The 20,035-nt window shown below is 41.9% G+C and overlaps 1 long non-coding RNA gene across 2 annotated transcripts in view; it reads left to right on the forward strand.

Moving 5' to 3' along the window:
- Positions 1-20,035, forward strand: part of LOC105476231 (uncharacterized) — a 69,429-nt gene that overhangs the window by 22,784 nt on the left and 26,610 nt on the right. The window lies entirely within an intron of this gene.

Here is a 20,035-nt window from a genome sequence, read left to right on the forward strand (position 1 = left end):
CTGAGGAAGGCAGATCACCTGAGGTCAGGAGTTCAAGAGCAGCCTGGCCAATGTGGTGAAACCTGTTTCTATTAAAAATATAAAAATTAGCCAGCAGTGGTGGTGGGCACCTGTAATCCCAGCTACCTGGGAGGCTGAGGGAAGAGAATCGCTTGAACCTAGGTGGCAGAGGTTGCAGTGAACTGAGATCACACCACTTCACTCAAGCCTGGGTGACAACGAGACTCCTTCTCAAAAAAAAAAAAAAAGATGGAAAATAAGTAATAAACAGATGTTCTCTTAGCACAACTTCATAAGTAACACTTTTTCAGATTTCAGCAGTGTTACTGATGGGTAATTGACACAATAAAGGGCATGTGTGTAAACCAATGGATAAGACATCAGTTGGTTGGAATGGTCTTTTGATAGACTGGCCAGGGCAGCCCCTCTTCCCAGCACCATGGCTCTGTGGGATGTAAATCCAACTGCTCAGCTGTAGTCACACCTTCATTGCTGCCTGAGCTGTTTTTGCCCATGGTTAGGAAAGGGACTGGGATGGAGAATTCTGCAGAAATAAAGCCCCAACGTGTGGGGACAGACTCGGTTTAACCCAGGTTCATGTCACTTCTGGCTGCCCTCCCATCTTCCTTGGTGAGTCAAGGAATCTTAGAAGTGGGAGGAACTGCAGGGATCACCTGGCTTACATCCTTCACTTTATAGATGAGGAAGTTAAGACTCAGAGAGATGAAGAGAATGATCCATAATGATACAGAGATCATGACCCAGGTCAGCTGACCTGAGGCCACATCTTTCAATGACCACTTCCTCATATGTCCACACTGCAAAGCTCTGTCCTAGTTGTTTCTCTGGAGGGTGTGGATGAGTGGGGGAAAGGGATCACTTCCTTCAAGAGAAGAGGACCTCTGTGCCCGTGCACAGCCACTGCCCAATCTCCTGCCCCAAGCCCGATGGACCAGCGGCATCTTGGTAAGGGCATTGGGTCAAGCTTTCCACGAGGTTCTGCAGGCAAGGAGCTACAGCAACGCAGATCATAGGAAACGGAGAGGCCAGAGCACCCTTATACAGTCAGGTACTGCGAGAATGAAGGAGAACAGCTCAGGCTATTGGCTCATATCTGCGTTTTAGACTACTATATGCACCAGGCCATGCACTTGGTGTCACAGGGGCATTCAGACACGAAGAAACGAACAGCATACAGCAGACAGAGGCTCAGAGATCTTACTGCATATGGGAGGTAAAAAGACATCTACACAGAAGAAAGAAAACAGACCACTCGCAATGAGTGGGGGCAGAGCTCCCTGTGGACTGGGGTCCTCAGGGCAGCATCAGGGAAGGGCGAGCTTAGGAAGGTCTCTGTGGGGACAGCATCTTCATTGTCAGGAAAAAGGGCTAGTCTGGCTTGGTCTGGGACTGTCTCTAGTCCCACACTTGTACAGCTGTCACTAGAGAAATTAGTGTTCACCTGACCTCCACTTTAGACAGAGACTCTCCCCTTCCACTCTACCAAGACTTCCACTGGGCTCCATGGCATTGCAGGATCGATTTTCCCCACCTTCTGTGTCTCCAAGTACCATCCAAATAATCACATCCGTGCAATGCTTTGGGGTTTAAAGACTCTTCAGCACCCATTGCCACAGTTCTTCCCATTACCTGTAAGGTGCATGGGGCAGTGTCATTATTATTATAACAGTGGAGGACATTCAGTTTAGGTACCTTGACTAGTAGAAGAGAAAGCTGGCCTTACGATTGTGTTTTCCGGATTCCTGCGTGAGACCATACCACCTCTTTGCCACCTGTCTCTGTGCTGATTGTAGCTGCACCCTCCATGATCTGAGACCAGCTGAAACGTGGGCCAGGTCCTTAGGTGGCGGGTTAGCTGGAGTGACAGGCCTGGCGTGGAGACTGCGGACCATGTGAGGTGCTTCTTTTGTCAGACAGCTGTCCCAGCACAAGCGGCTGCCAAAGCCCATGTGGAAATACGGGGGTGTCTGGGAGAACATTTAGGATTTTAATCAAGGAGCCGAAGTGCATTTGCTTTTTCATTAATCCCCACATTAATTAGTGTCATTTGCAAAAAGAGCCTGATGCACACTTGTGTCTGCTGGAGCCTCAATTGACAATCCTGGGAGGCTGTGATGCAGCCTCATTCCTGCATGCTGAGTCGGCCCTGTGCAGGAAAAAAATGTAACTTTGTTTCAAAACCTAGGGAGGTCTCAAGGTCTCTCTAATGGAGACAAAAACAACAACAACAAGAAAAATATGAGGTACAAGCTTCCTCCCGACTTATGCCTTGGCCCAACAGCAGTAATTACACAGATTAGAAGTTGTGCTTAAAAAATCATCTTTCCCATGTGCCCCCACCTCACTTCCTAGTGCCCCTCATGGCTCCTACTTACCTTCCTGACAGATAAATACCTGGGATCCCCTCATTCACGCCTCAGTGTGGCTCCTTGGCACTCAACCAATTCAGCCTCTGTATCTCCCCTGGAATATTCCCCTGTCTCCCTTCCTCAGGGGCTGATGCAGCATTTTGGAGACTTCCAAGGGAGAGGAGCAAGATAAAAACTGGGGGTCTGGGGGAGAAGTTCTAACAATAACAGCTACATGAAAATAAGATTAATATCATTTGCTTATTAAGGGCAAGCCACGGGCCCCACTGTTTTCAGCACTTCACCTGTACTAACACATTTAGGTGATGAGATCCTTCTCATTTTAGAAATGATGCAACCGAGTCACAGAGAAGTTAAGTAATCTGCCCGCCAACACTCGGGTCGATGCGGTCTCATTCCATCACTCGGGTGATGGAGCCAAAGGCCACGTTCACAGCCACTAGGCTGTCCCGGCCCCTTGGTATGATTTGTCCCCTCCTAGGGTATGCTTCTCTCATCTCTGGTCTTATTTCTAGTTGTTTCTTGACCCTTCACCATTTCCCCGTTGGCCCACGACCTTCATCATCCTGGCAGGTGGCAGGGCCTTGCCCTTTGACCTCCTCCTACCGTCACAGGAATCAGCGTTTCAATATTTGCCTTTCCTAGTCTCTGGATATCAAAACTCATCAATTCCATAGCTCTCCCCCCGTGCCCTGCTACAAGCTTAGACAGCATGGTTGTCAGGCCAGAACCCCGGCAGCCTCCCCGATTGGAAGTGCCCGGGGTGGGGTGGGGTGAGGTGGGAGCTGAGTGGGCAGAGTTTCATCCGCAGCGCCATGTACCCACTGTCTTCTGCCGTGCGGTTCACAGAAAAGAATGTTTATTTCACTCCTAAAAGCCAACGTGAGAACATTGGTCTCAGAATACCATGAGTTAACCTAACCGACTGTTAATGTTAATGATGAAACCCCTCCCAAATCTCCCAAATGATGCTTGGCTTCAGTGGAGACCTTGTTTAATGAGTTAGGACAAAGGGATGTTTCATTTGTAAATTTCAGATGCTGCAGTAAAGCCCATAGAGTGTGACGTTCATGGTTTTGGGGAGTCTGGGGGATCCTGAAAATCATGCCACCCTCAGTGAAGCTAGTGTGGTGGCCCTTTCATCTTAACTCTGGGTGGGCAGAAGGAGTGTGTGTGTGCGTGTGTGTGTGCAGGAGGTGGGCAGATAGGGCTGAATAGCTCCTTCCTGCCTGCTCACAGCGTGCCACAGCCTCAGCCTCTGTTCTAGGTCCTCAAGCTTCCTGGGCGCTCTGGGTACACATTTGTTTATCCATCTTTCTCCTCCACCCCAAGCAGCTTCCCGTAGGCCACCTGAACTCCGCCTCTCCAACTTGTCAAAGAAGAAAGCTGCAACCATGTAATTATGACATCCTGGGGGTAATTTTAACTATAAGTCATTATTCTCAAACAGCCGATGCAATCCCTATTTGCCAGCACAAAGAGATGATTCTCACTAGCCTGAACTCACTGTCAAACATGCCAGGAGAAATAAAAAGGTGCTAATGCAATATAGCCCAGAAATAGAAAATAAGATTAGAGGCGACGCTTGAGATTTCAGGCTGTTGGGCGGGGGAAATAGCACAGGGTTTAGTTACTAGCAGAACTGTCAGACAAAAAGCCTCCGAGGTCATTAATACCGGAACCTTCATTAAGGCAAGTGGATAAAATTAAAGGGTGTTTTGTGAGGATTTAATTTTTCCTGGAGGTTCGCAGTCTCTGAAGGGCATCTGGGGCTGGCTCTGAGGCCAAGGCAGTGGGCCCTGGAGTGGGGAATCAGGATGTTGGAGTTCTCATTCTTCGTCTTCTCAGTGGGCCCGCTGAGAACAGGCTGCATGAGGGGTGCCTGTGCAGTGCTGAGCTGCAGCATCGGGGAACTGCATCTCCTCATTCCCAAGCCACGTGCTTTGAAACAGCAGGGAGTCTCCTGCACAGCTGGAACAAGCATAGCTCATCCTTATCATGGGTGGGGCGGGGCAGAAGAAAGGCTGTGGCTGAACAGGGCATCTCTGTGAATTCTGAAGACCATCCAGAGACTCAGGGCTTCTCGGGCAGTATTGGTGGAAACGTAGAAACAGGTCTGGTTTTATGCAAAGCGGAGAAGTAGGCAATGGTAGTCTTTGGTGACTTCTCATGGGTGCTTTTAGGGGTCCGCTCTTACTGCTTGTACCTGTCCCTCACCCTGTTCTGGGAATGTCTTTGTGTCAGCTGGTTGTTACAAGAAATCTAATACATAAATTCCCTTGATCTTGTTAAATGATTAAGGTTCAAAGGTATTAAACAGTCCTCCCAGGAATGTTTATAGTTGGAGAAAGACATTTCTGAGGGTGAAAAGGACTTAGTAGAATATGCTTTAATGTGGAATGCAAGCATTGTGCTTAGTCAGTCAGGGGGCTAGATGGGAACTGGCCTTTCCTCTGTACTCTTCTTTCTTAAAAAATTATACTTAAGTTCTTGGATACATGTGAAGAATATGAAGGTTTGTTATACAAGTGTACACATGCCATCGTGGTTGGCTGCACCCATCAATCCATCATCTAAATTAGGCATTTCTCCTAGTGCTATACCTCCCCTAGTCCCCCATCAGCTGACAGGCCCCAGTGTGTGATGTTCCCCTCCCTGTGTCCATGTGTTCTCATTGTTCAACTCCCACTTATGAGTAAGAACATGCAGTGTTTGGTTTTCTGTTCCTGTGTTAGTTTGCTGAGAATGATGGCTTCTATCTTCGTCCATGTCCCTGCAAAGGACATGAACTCATCATTTTGTATGGTGCGTAGTATTTCATGGTGTATATGTACTACATTTTCTTTATCCAGTCTATCATTGATGGGGATTTGGGTTGGTTCCAAGCCTTTGCTATTGTGAATAGTGCTGCAATAAACATACGTGTGCCATGTGTCTTTATAGTAGGATGATTTATAATCCTTTGGGTATATACTCAGTAATGGGATTGCTGGGTCAATTGGTATTTCTGGTTCTAGATCCTTAAGGAATCACTACACTGTCTTCCACAAGGGTTGAACTAATTTACACTCCCACCAACAGTGTAGAAGTGTTCCTATTTCTCCACATCCTCTCTAGAATCTGTTGTTTCCTGACTTTTTAATGATTGCCATTCTAACTGGCATGAGATGATATCTCATCGTGGTTTTGAGCCCATCTCCCAGCACAGCACTCGAGCTCTGCTAAGGGACAGACTGCCTCCTCAAGTAGGCCCCTGATCCCTGTGCCTCCAGACTGGGGGACACCTCCCAGCAGGGGTTGACAGACACCTCATACAGGAGAGCTCCGGCTGGCACCTAGTGGGTGCCCCTCTGGGATGAAGCTTCCAGAGGAAGGATCAGGCAGCAAAGCTTTGCTGTTCTGCAGCCTTCCCTGGTGATACCCAGGCAAACAGGGTCTGGAGTGGACCTTCTCTGTACTCTTAATGCTATTGTGTAGGGTCACAAATCAGGGCATTGGGATTGATCTTTACCTTGCTCTGGGATGCCGAGTAAGATCCTCCTTTGGCATTCCGTAATTCTTGGGAAAGACTGGATGGTGGTAACGTGCCTGTTCTCCCACCCTGGGTGGGGGGCAAAGATGGTGATGGAGTATGTTGAGGTTCTTCACGTTTTCCTTGTATGTTGATGGGAATGAACTCTCTATGGAGTCTCAGTGTTCCAGGACCTTTTGGGGGGCTTCATCACAGTCAAATAAATCCAAACAAGAAATCCTCTCTGGGCTTCTTCATGTGGGGCCTAGGAGAGGATGTGCTTTGATTTTGTACAAATGGAGAAATGGAAATCCAGAGAGGGGCTGGGACTTTTCCAGGGTCCTAAGTTGGGATTGGGAAGGTGTCTCCCGCAGGTGATTATGCATCTGGGAGCTAAAGACCACTCAGTCCTGACTGGAATCTACTTGTGACATCTGGCCTAGGATTTTAGTAGCTTAAAAAATGTCTGGCCAAATGAAGAGCTTATAACCTGACTTTTATGGAAACCCAGCACTCATGGATATGGTGTCCAAAGCTACATGATTCCACACCTATAAGGGGCTCATTTGGGAGCATGTTAGAATGCAGAATCCCAGGCCCTATCCCACACTTGTGGAGTTGGAATCTGAATTTCAATATGTGCATACTCCAGGTGATGTTTACATAAAAGCTTGAGAAGCACTGTCCTGAAGTCACAGACTGGTCATAATGGAGATGGATTCCAGGCTGGGGGGATATTGGGCACCGGCTAAATTCCATGGCAGAGGAGTAACAACCCCAGTACTGCTTACTCACCTTGGTGCTTGGAAGATCAAACGGCACAATAAATGGGAAAGCACACGGAGGAGCACATAGTGCTTGGAAAACGCACAGCATTTTCATGCTCATTGGCAGCTGGCCGGGCCCCACCCTGTTAGCCAGGGAGTCCTCTTCATCTCCACAGCCAAAATTAATCTATTTCTCTGCTCTGGCGCCTCTAGTCTTTTTGAAACAACATCAATTTTGGTTGCTTTCATCCAAACTGCAAAGAATATTTGAATTCACATAACTGCCTTTAGTGAGATTCTCTTTTTTCCCTCCTTTTTTTTTTTTTTTTTTTTTTTGACACACATTTGCCGCGGTGCCTGGGACCCAGTGCAGAGGAGATTAGCTCTGTGCTCAGCCACTGGCCATGCCTCTGAGGAGCAGAGCTTTCTGTTTATCTCTTAGAAGCAGATGCTTTGGATTTTATCCCTGGGGGAATTTATCAGGGTGCCCTGAATTCTTTCATTCATTCATTCTCGTATTCCTCTCCACCCTGAATACACACACACACACACACACACACACACACACAAGCACACACACACAGCTCTACACATCAGCCATGTCACTGTTGTTTGCTGTATATTTGGGAGGATGTTTGCCATTTAGAGTCATTCTGGAATTGTCTGTAGTTTACTTCTCTTCCCTCTAAGCACATTCTTAGCTTGGGTTTCTTTACCCCATCAGTGGCAGCCTGTCTTGGCCCCAGTCCTCAGATGTAGCCAGTGCATATGGATTTCTTCCAGTCCCAGCAGCTCTTTCATCTGACCTGGCCTTTTCAGAGCAACACCAGGGTTTTCATTTTCTTTCATAGAGGCGCCCGTGTTAGGATGACTTGAAGCACTCAGAGAGAGAGAGAGAGTCATTGCCCATTTGTTCAAAGGGTTCATTTTTCTTTTTTTTCAAGCATCAATACACATGGGCATGCAGTTACAAATGCACGGCTCTTACCATGAGCACATTGTAAATGCATGGTTAAGTGATTGATTTATATGGTGATTTATTTATGCTTTTGTCTCCATGAATGACTGTATGTTTAGTGAGCAAGGTATGGTACTCATACAAGTATATGAGTCCATGCATGCATTAGTATGTGCTCATTCAGTACATATTAAGCACTAATGTGTTCAAGTGTTGTGTGTCACATACAGATACAGGCTCTGCTTTCAAGGGCTTTCAGTCTCCTAAAGGGGATGAGATAATACCATGCAACTTTCATACAAAGTTGAGGTTTTTTCCTCCCAAGGTTGTGGTTTAGAGGCTTTTAGCATGCCTCAGCCACTTGGAAATAGCAAGAAAGTACATAAAGATCAGCCATGTGAGCTTTAATTCAAGACAGAAAATGAGAATCCACTGGAATCATGAAGGACATCCCAGATCCCAGGGAGGAGAACACTGGCAAACAGCCCCCAAAATAAAAGTGACTGGCTGATAAAAGTGGATGAAGCCTAGTACACAAGAGAGGAAAAGAGCCTCCATCTGTGACTCACCTTCCCACTGGGGATCCAAGGAACCTAGGCTAAGGGGTTGGGGGGGCACTTTTGTTTCTTCCAAGCCCTGGAACTAACTTGGGGAGAGGCTTAGAGAGGCTGTGAGGGAAAGACACTGGGAAAAGCTGCAGGCATTTTTCCAGAGCGGGACTGAGAGCAGGATGCCATTTTTAATCCAGGAGCATAACAAGTCAGTCATTCTTTGGTGACCTAGCAGCAAGGCCATGCAGGCATTTTAGTCTCGGGCCAGAGACTGGATCACCTGCTCTTTAGCAGGATAGGAGGCTCCACAGCCAGAACTGTGGAAGGTGCTTCAGCAGTAGGTGCTAGAGTTGTCCTCTTCTCCCATAGCAACTGGGGGTGGGAGGACAGCTACTAGAGCTGCAGTTTCTCCTGGGTGGTGCGACTTGCAGCCAGGGCCAGTTTGGCAACCTGGAACCAGTCTGCATGTGACATTGCTAGGTGCCCCAGCCTACTCCCCTAAGATCGTGGTGCATGGGGCCCTCTCCACCTCACCCTCAGGCAGATCTCCAGGCATTTGGAACACCCACTTGCTTGGACCAGCAGCCTGAACCACTCTACCATTCCTGGGCATGGATCACGGTGCAGCAGGGCTTTCTCTGCCCCATGCCCAGGCAGATCTCCAGGCATTTGAAGCACCCCCTCACCTAGATCAGCAGCCTGACCCATCCTTCCCTTCCTGTGTGGTGATCTTGGTATAGGGTGGGGTGTCCCTCTCTGCTCCACATCCAGGCAGATCTCCAGGCATTTGAAACATCTGCTTGACTGCATCAGCAGCCTGAGTCGCTCCAACCCTTCAGTGCAGAGATCTTGCTGCAGGGGCCCTCTGTGCTCCATGTCCAGGCAGATCCCCAGGCATCTGGATCACCTACTCTCATGGGGTTTAGGCTGCCCCCATCCCCATGCAGAGACCTTGGTGCTGAGGAGGTTTCTCAGCTCCAAGCATAGGTACACCTCTAGGCATTTAGTGGCCACCCACTGGATTCTCCCTCAGTGCTGGTGCTTGTCCCTGCCATCAGGAGACCTGATGTAGGTGGACCTGCCCAGTCTGGCCCTGTCTTTTGTGGCCCCTGCCCTCCCTGGGGTTGAGTAGGGGGCTCAGACCACTGTGCATTCCATGAGTCAGCCCAGAGGCAACAGAGATCTTCTGTCAGAAAACAAGAATAAAGTATATCCCCAGCCATATTGGCCATAGCAGGCTCATATCTATAAGTGCCGTATATTGGCTTATAGGTTAAATGGCATAGCCCAATACAAAACCTGCCAAAAGAAATATGTAGGGCTATAGAAGCAAAGCCAAAAGACCCTACCCAGCATTCTCTACAGTCACACCCCCTAGGAGGGGGGAAAAGGAAAAGGAAGGAAAAAAATAATACTCTAGGGAAAGAAAGAAAAAGAAAAAAAAATCCTATCTGCACAAAAATAATTACAAAAATTAGAAGTACCAGTATCTGCAGATGAGAAGAAGCCAGTGCAAGAATTCGGGCATCATGAAAACTCTGAATGTAGTAACACCACCAAAGAATCACACTATCTATCTCTCCAGCAATGATTCCAAACCAAATGGAAACTCAGAAATGACAGATAAACGATTCAAAGCATAGATTGCAAGAAAGATCAATGAGATACAAGACAAGGTTGAAAATCAACACAAAGAAACTTCCAAAGCAATCCAGCAAAGGAAAGAAGAGATAAACATGTGAAAAATCAATCAGAGCTTCTGGAATAGAAAAACTAAAGGAATTTTGAAATACAATGTAAAGCTTTATCAATAGAAAGGACTAAGCAGAAGAAAGAATTTCAGACCTTGAAGACCAGTCTTTTGAACTAACTCAGCCAGACAAAAATACAGAGAATTTTTTTAAAACAAAATCTTTGAGAGAGAAGGAGAAAAAGCAAATAACCTTGAAAACATATTTGAGAAAATAATTGAAGAAAATTTTCCTAATCTTGCTAAAGAGGTAGACATCTAGATACAAGAAATCCAGAGAAGACTTACGAGATGCAACACAAAATGAACATCGCTAAGGCATATAGTCACCAGGTTAATGCTAAAGGAAAAAATCTGAAAGGCAACTACAGATAAAGGTCAGATCACATGGAAAAAGAACCCCAGCAGGATAACAGTTGACTTCTCAACAGAAACCTTGCAAGTCAGGAGAGATGGGAGGCCTATTTTTAGCTTTCTAAAGAAAAGAAATTCCAATCAAGAATTTTTGATTCTTGGAGAAATAAAAGTGTATCCAGACAAGCAAGCACTAAGGGAATTTGTTACCACTAGACTAGTCTAACAAGAGACCCCTAAGGGAGTTCTAAATATAAAAAGAAAAGAAATCTGCTACCACAAAAACACACTTAGTGCATAGCTTGCAGACCCTATAAAGAAACCACACAACAGAAACTACAAAGCAATCAGTTAATAACTTTATAAGACCAAAACCTCACATATCAACATTAACCTTGAAAGTAAACGATCTAAACACCTAATTCAAAAGGCACAGAGTGGCAAGTTGGCTAAAAAAACATGACCTGTTCATCTGCTGTCTTCAGGACAGCCATCTCACAGTACTGACACCCCACAGGCTCAAAGTAAGGGTTGAAGAAAGCTCTATCATGCAAAAAGAAAAAAAAATTACAAGGGGTCTATTCTTATATCAGATAAAACAGCCTTTAAAGCGACCACATTAAAAAAGGACAGTGAGATCAGGGACCCATAATGATAAATGGTTACATTTAACAAGAACACATAACTATTCCAAATATATATGTACCCAACATTGGAGCATTCACATTTTTTTTTTAATACAAAGAGGTGGTTCTTTGAAAAGATAAATAAAATTGGTAGACTATTAGTGAGATTAACCAAGAAAAGAAGAGAGAAGACTCAAATAAACTCAATTAAAAATGAAAGAAGAGATATTACTACTGATACCACCAAAATACAAAAGATTATTCAAGGCTACCATGAACACCTTTATGTACATAAACTACAAAACCTAGAGGAGATGGATAAACTCCTGGAAGTATACAACCATCCTAGATTAAACCAGGAATACGTAGAAAGTTGGAAGAGACCAACAATAAGCAGCAAAATTGAAATTGTAATTGAAAAATTGCCAACAAAAGAAGTCTAGGACCAGACGGATTCACAGTTAAATTCTATCAGACATTCAAAGAAGAATTAGTACCAATCCTATTGACACTATTCCACAGGGTAGAGAAAACCAGGGAAGGACATAACAAAAAAAGAAAACTACAGACCCATATCTCTGAAGAACATAGATGCAAAAATCCTCAACAAAATACTAGTTAACTGAATCCAACAGCATATCAAAAAGAAAATCCACCACGATCAATTGGGTTTCATAACAGTGATGCAGTAATGGTTTAACATCTGCAAGTCAATAAATATAATATGCCACATAAGCAGAATTAAAAACAAAAATCACATGATCATCCCAATACATGCAGAAAAAGAATCTGACAAAATCTAGCCTCCCTTTATGATTAAAACCCTCAGCAAAATCAGCATAGAAGGGACATACCTTAAGGTAATAAAAGACATCTGTGGCAAACCCACAACCAACACTATACTGAACAGGGAAATGTTGAAAACATTCCCCCTGAGAACTGGAACAAGACAAGGATGCTCACTTTCACCACTTCTATTCAACATATTACTGGAAGACTCAGCCAGAGCAATCAGACAAGAGAATGAAATAAAGAGTATCTAAATTAGTAAAGAGGAAGTCAAACTGTCGCTGTTTGCTGATGATATGTTTGTATACCCAGAAAACATTAATGACTCACCCATAAAGCTTCTAGAACTGGTAAATGAATTCAGCAAAGTTTTAGGATACAAAATTAATGTACACGGAACAGTAGCTCTGCTATACCCCATTAACAACCAAGCTGAGAATCAAATCAAGAACTTGACCCCTTTTATAATAGCTGCAAATAAAAACCCACCAAAAAACAAAAACAAAAAAGCTTAGGAATATACCTAACCAAGGAGGTGAAAGACCTCTAGAAAGAATACTACAAAACACTGCTGAAAGAAATCATAGACAATACAAACACATTGTCTATGGAAACACATCCTATGCTCATGGATGAATAGAATTAATATTGTGAAAAGGACCATACAGTACTGTGAAAATAAATCTACAAACTAAATGCAATTCCCATCAAAATACCACCATCATTCTTCACAGAACTAGAAAAAAAATCCTAAAATTTATATGGAACCAAAAAAGATCCTGCATAGCCAAAACAAGACTAAACAAAAAGAAAAAAACCTAGAGGCATCACATTACCAGACTTCAGACTCTACTATAAGGCCATAGTCACCAAAACAGCGTGGTACTGGGATAAAAACAGGCACATAGACCAATGGAACAGAATAGAGAACCCAGAAATAAAGCCAAACACAGCCAACTAATCTTTGACAAAGCAAACAAAAACATAAAGTGGGGAAAGGACACCCTATTCAATAAATGATGCTCGGATAGTTGGCAAGCCACATATAGAAGAATAAAACTGGATCCTCATCTCTCACCTTATACAATAATCAACTCAAGCTGGATCAAAGACTTAAATCTAAGACCTGAAACCATAAAAATTCTAGAAGATAACATCAAAAAAACCCTTCTAGACATTGGCTTAGGTAAAGACTTCATGACCAAGAACACAAAAGCAAATGCAACAAAAACAAAGATAAATAGGTGGAACTTAATTAAACTAAAAAGCTCCTGCACAGCAAAAGTGTCAGCAGAGTTAACAGACAACCCAAAGAATGGGAGAAAAATATTCACAATCTATACATCCAACGAAGGACTAATTTCCAGAATCGACAAAGAACTCAAATAAATTAGCAAGAAACAAAACCGAAGGGTCCTACCAAATAGTGGGCTACGGGCATGAATAAATACTTCTCAAAAAAAGATATATAAATGGCCAAGAAGCATATGGAAAAATGTCCAACATCACTAATTATAAGGGAAATGCAAATCAAAACTATAATGCGATACCACCTCACTCCTGCAAGAATGGCCATAATCAAAAAATAAAAAAATAGTAGATATTGGTGTGGGTGTGGTGAAAAGGAACACTTTTACACTGTTTGTGGCAAAGTAAACTAGTATAACCACTATAGCAAACGGTGTGGAGATTCCTTAAAGAACCAAAAGTAATTCTACCATTTGATCCAGCAATCCCACTACTGGGTATCTATTTACCCAGAGGAAAAGAAGTCATTATATGAAAAAGATACTTGCACATGCATGTTTATAGTAGCACAATTTGCAATTGCAAAAATATGGAACCAGCCCTAATGCCCATCAATCAAAGCATGGATAAAGAAAATGTGGCACACACACACACACAAACACACACACACACCATGAAATACTACTCAGCCATAAAAAAGAAACAAAATAATGGCATTCACGGCAAGATGGATGGAATTAGAGACTATTAAGTGACGTAACTCAGGAATGGAAAACCAAACATTATATGTTCTCACTCATAATTGGGAGCTAAGCTCTGAGGACGTGAAGGCATAAGAATGACACAGTGGACTTTGGGGACTTCGGGGAAAGGAGAGGAGAGGGTAAGAGATAAAAGACTACACACTGGGTACAGTATACACTGTGTGGGTGATGGGTGCATCAAAATCTCAGAAATCACCACTAAAGAACTTATTCATGCAACCAAACACCACCTGTTCCCCCAAAACTACTGAAATAAAAAATAGAAAATAAAAAACTTATAGACTTACGAAAAGACTTAGATAGCCACACAATAATAGTGGGAGACTTCAACACCCTGCTGACAGCATTAGACATATTATTGAGACAAGAAACTAACAAAGAAATTCTAAACTTGACACTTGACCAGTTGTACATAATAGACACCTACAGAATACTCCACCCGTCAACTACATAATATATATTTCTCTCATCTGCACACAGAACATACTGCAAGGTTGACCACAGGCTTGGCCATAAAGCAGTCACAAAAAATTTAAAAAATCACACCAACTCTACTCGTGGACCACAGTGGAATAAAAATAGAAACCAATACCAAGAATATCTCTCAAAACTATACAAGTATCTGGAAATTAAACAACTTACTCCTGAATGACTTTTGGGTAAACAATGTAATTAAGATAGAAATTTTTTAAAAAACTTTGAAATAAATAAAAACAGAGATACAACAAACCAAAATCTCTGGGATGCAGCAAATGCAGTTTGGAAAGAAGAATAAGTGCCTACTTCAAAAAGCTAGAAAAATCTCAAATTAACAATCTAACATCACACCTAGAGACACTGGAAAAACAAGAACAAACTAACCCCAAAGCTAGCAAGGAAAATTAGTGAAACCAAAAGTTATTATTTTTTTTTGTAAAGATAAGCCAAACCACTAGACCAATAGCTAGATTAACAAAGAAAAAAGGAGAGAAGATCCAAATAAGCTCAAATGGAAACACAAAGGTGATAATACAACTGATCCCACGGACATACTAAAGATACTCAGAGAGTCCTATGAACATCTCTAAGCAGAGAGATTAAAAAATCTAGAGGAAATCAATAAATTCCTGGAAACACGTACTCTCCCAAGATGGAATCAGGAATAAATTAAAACATTGAACAGATTAACATGGAGCTCCAAAATGGAATCAGTATTTAAAAACCTACCAGTGAAAAGTCTTGGACCAGATGGATTTATAGCCTAATTCTATCAGACATAGAAAGAAAATCTGGTACCAATTCTATTGCAACTATTTCAAGAAATCAATGAGGAGGTGCTCCACCCTAATTCTATAAAGCTGACATCACCCCGATACCAAAACCTGGAAAAGAAACAACAACAACAACAACAACAAACTACAATATCCCTGATGAACATGGATGTAGATATGATCAACAAAATACTAGCAAACTGAAATCAACAGCATACCAAGAAGTTAATTTACCATGATCAAGTAGGCTTTATTCCTGGTATGCAAGGTCAGTTCAATATACATAAATCAATAAGTGTGATTCACTAAATAAAAAGAATTAAAAACAAAAACCATATGATCATCTCAATAGATATGGAAAAAACTCTCAATAAAATCCAGCATCCCATCATGATAAAAACCCTCAAGAAACGAGGCGTTGAAGAAACTTACCTCACCATCATAAGAGCCGTCAATGAAAAACCCACAGCCAACATCGTACTGAATGGGCAAAACCTGGAAGCATTCCCCTTGAGAACGGGAACAAGACAAGAATGCCTACTTCACCACTCCTATTCAACATAGCACTGGAAGTGCTAGCCAGTGCAATCAGGCAAGAGAAAGAAAGAAAAGGCATCCAAATAAGAAAAAGAAGTCAAGCTATCTCTCCTCATGGATGATATAATCCTATACCTAGAAAACCCTGAAGACTTTGTCAAAGATCTCCAGGAACTAATAAATGCCATCAATAAAGTTTCAGGATACAAAATCCATGTACAAAAATCAGTAGCATTTCTATACATCAATAACATTCAAGATGAAAACCAAATCAAGAATGCAATGTAATTTACAATAGCCACACAAAAAATAAAATACCTAGAAATGTAACTAATTCAAGGAGATAAAATATCCATAACACTGCTGAAATAAATCATAGATGACACAAACAAATGGAAAAACATTACATTCCATGTTCATGAATTGGAAGAATCAGTATCATTAAAATGGACATCCTGCCCAAAGTGAAATACAGATGCAATGCTATTCCTATCAAACTACTAACGTTTTTTACAGCACTAGAAAAAAACTATCCTAAAATTGATATGGAACCAAAAAAAGGGCCTGAATAGCCAAAGCTACCCTAAGTAAAAAGAACAAAGCCAGAGGCATCATATTAGTCTACTTCAAACTATACTATAAAGCTACAGTAATTAAAACAGCATAATACTGGTACAAAAACAGACACATAGACCAATGAAACAGAAGAGAGAACCTGGAAATAAAGCCACACACCTACATCAATCTGTTATTAACAAAAATAAACAGTAAGAAAAGGACTCTCCTCTTTTAGGAGACACTCAATAAATGGTGCTGAGATAGCTGGCTAGGCATATACAAAAGAATGAAACTGGACCCTTACTTTTCACCATCTACAAAAATCAACACATGATGGATTAAAGATTTAAATGTAAGACCTCAAACTATGAGAATCCTAAAAGAAAACCTAGGAAACACCATTCTAGACATTGGCCTTGGGAAAGAGTTTAAGTCCTCAAAAGTAATTTCAATGAAAACAAAAGTTGACAAGTGGCACCCAATTAAACAAAATAACTTCTGCACACCAAGAGAAACTATTAACAGAATAAACAGACAACCTAAAGAATGAGAGAAAATACTTGCAGACTATGCATCTGACAAAGGTCTAACATCCTGAATCTATAAGGAACTTAATTCAACAAGCAAAAAAACAAAACAAAACAAATAATATCATGGAAAAATGGGCAAATGACATAAACAGACACTTCTCAAAAGAAAACATGTAAGTGGTTGAGAAACATATGAAAAAAAAGTGCTGTACAGCACTAATCATCAGAGGAACACAAATCAAAATCACAATGAGATGTTATTTCATACAAGTCAGAATGGCTATTATTGAAAAGTCAAGGCCAGGTGCAGTGGCTCATGCCTGTAAACCCAGCACTTTGGGAGGCAGAGGCAGGAGGGTCACCTGATTCCAGAAGTTCAAAACCACCCTGGGCAACATGATGAGACTTAATCTTTCCAATAAAAGAAAAAATATATAAAAATTGACCAAAAAAAATAGCCAGGTGTGGTGGCACATGCCTATAGTCCAAGCTACACAAGAAACTGAGACAGGAAAGTTGCTTGAGGCCAGTGGGGTCAAGGCTATAGTAAGCAATGTTCATGCTGCTGCACTCAGCCTGGGTGACAGAGCAAGATCTATCTCAAAAAAAAAAAAAAAAAAAAATGATCTAAAAACAATAGATTCTGGTGAGTCAGTAGAGAAAAGGGAATGCTTATACATTGTTAGTGGGAATGTAAATTAGTTCAACCACGGTGAAAAGCAGTTTGGAGATTTCTCAAAGAACTTAAAACAGAACAAACATTTGACCCAGCAATCCCATTACTGAGTATGTATCCAAAAGAATACAATTATTTATACCAAAAAGACACATGCACTTATATGTTCATCACCACACTACTCACAATAGTAAAGTCATGAAATCAACCTAGGTGCCAATCGATGATGTACTGGATAAGGAAAATATGGTGCATATACACCATGGAATACTATGCAGACATAAAAAATGAAACCACATCCTTTGCAGCAACATGGATGCAACTGGAGGTTATTATCCTAAGTGAATTAATGCAGAAACAGGAAACCAAATACACGTATTCTCCCTTATCAGAAGGAGCTAAACATTGGGTACCCATGGACACAAATGTGGCAACAACAGAAATTGGGGACTATGAAAAGGGGGAGGGCAAGATGGACAGAAGGTTGAAAAACTAACTAGTGGGCACTATGCACAGTACCTGGGTAATGGGATCATTTGTACCCCAAACCTCAGCATCACTCAATATGTCCAGGTAAAAAACCTGCACATGTACCCACTTAATCTAAAATAAAAGTTGAAAAAACAAGAAAATGATTAGGGTCAGGAAAGGAATAAATACAATGAGAGCAGAGGGATATAACCTTGCTTTCAGCTGGATATCAGGGATAACTCCTAGGAGTAGATGGAATTTGAGCAAAGGATTTGAACCTGTGGAAATGGACACTGCTTTCCAGGTTGAGTGAACCTGAAGGACAATGGCACCTAACTGGAAATGCTGATATACAGTGAATGGCAAGCAGTTCTGTCCGGCCAAAACACCTGGGCTGGGTGAAGGGATGGGGAGAGATGTAGTCTGTCTATGTTAGATTGTGGGGAGCTCTGGGTTCAAATTCAGGAAGCTTAAATTTTGGACCTAGAGTAACAGGAGATGGGACGGTTTTGAGACAGATGAATAAGATAATCAGAGTAGTGCTTTAGGAAGATCACTCTGTAGGGATCTGTAAAACAAATTAGAGATGTAGAAGACTAGAGGCATCAAAAGCAGTTTAGAAGCTATTACAGTAATCCAGATGATGACGAAGGATTGTGTGAATTAGGGTAGTGGCAGAGGTAGGTAAAGGAAATATGAAAGACCCAACATTGACAAAGCTCAAAAAAGGGAAAGACGATGACAAGCATTTGGGGCTTGAGATGAGATGATGGAGATGTCATGACACACAGAAGGAACACAGCCTGGAAAGCTTATTTCTTTTTTGATTGGGGTAAAGGATGAAAGGTGACTTTAGTTTGGCATGTGTTGAGTTTACCATGCTGGTGGGAACATTTAGATGGAAAACTTCAGCAAAGAATTGAACGTTTGGAAGTGGCACTCGGGACTGATTTCAGAACTGAAGTTAAATTTGATGATCGTATTTATAGAGGGGCTAATGGAAGCCTTAAAAGTGAATGCCTTGTTATGAGAAAAGTTACAGAGGAAGGATTAAAGGACTGGCAGAGTTAAATATCTATGTTCAGGATGAGGGAAAAGAGGAAGGAGAACAAAGAGGTAGAAACACATCTGTATATTGTCTCTCGCTAGCCTGAGCACGAACACACACACACACACACAATTTAGACTAAAATTCACACATAGTAAGATTACTGTATATTCAATTCCACATAGTTGGAAGAAAACAGAAGAGCAATAGTGTCTCAGTAACCAAAGAGGTGAGGATGATTGATAGTGTCAAACATGGATAGAAGAGCAATACACGAAGAGAAACAGCTGGTTTTGTGCATGAAGATGGTATGTTTACATGGGCACAAGCACATGCATGCCTGTGGGTGTATATCTGAGTGTTTTGAGGGGGAAGGTATTATATAAGTAGAGACTAGAAAAGGAATGAGATGAAGTTGTCAATCAGGAGACAGCAATAAAAAGAATCATCATATATCAGAACAAATGGATATCCAACAAAACGTTTTCTTGATTGTTATTTTGATTCCTTAAACCCTGAACTTGGATTCTGAACCTTGATTTGATTCTGTGTGGTGTGTTCAGCTAATCTTGCTTCATTTTAGGCCTCGAGTCTTTCAATAGGTGTGGAATTACTAGGTGACTTGCTTTGCTCCAGTTCTTCCTCATGTCAATGAGGGCCTTTAAGTAATTAGCCTCTTGATTATGAAATGCATTTTGAGCAGGAGCCTGGTCAGATTATTTAGTTTGTTCCAGCATATACTATACCGAATGGTGGAGATGGCACTTTATTACCCATCTGAATTATTCTTTTTAAATAGGATGGGCTGTGTACTGCTTACTTTTCTGGGTTTGGAATCCCCTTACCTAAATTTAGTCAAATACACAACTCACACTGAATGTGGAGAGGAACTAATTTGGGACAAGAAACCAAGGCAAAGAATCTTAATTAGCAACAAATAGGATAATGGACTTAATTCTTAATAGTGTCTCATCATTTTTCTCCATTATATTGCATTTGATTTCACTTCTATTTCAGGCTCTCATTTCCTTAAAGTTTAGTTAACATTACACTCTCAGAACCCAATCCCAGTGAGGAATGGCTCAGGGGATGTAACTCCAGTCAATATTTAAATGCCACTCCTCCAAAGACGATGAGACAGGCAAAGAGGATGAGATGATTTGGCCTATGTGTTGGTCATGCGCACTTTATTCCCGTAATTATCATTTTTCATTTAACAGTTATTGAATGAGGCACACTCCTCTGTGACTGCAAGAG

Source organism: Macaca nemestrina, chromosome 12 (genome assembly GCF_043159975.1).
Source record: "Macaca nemestrina isolate mMacNem1 chromosome 12, mMacNem.hap1, whole genome shotgun sequence".
Taxonomy (NCBI): Eukaryota; Metazoa; Chordata; class Mammalia; order Primates; family Cercopithecidae; genus Macaca; species Macaca nemestrina.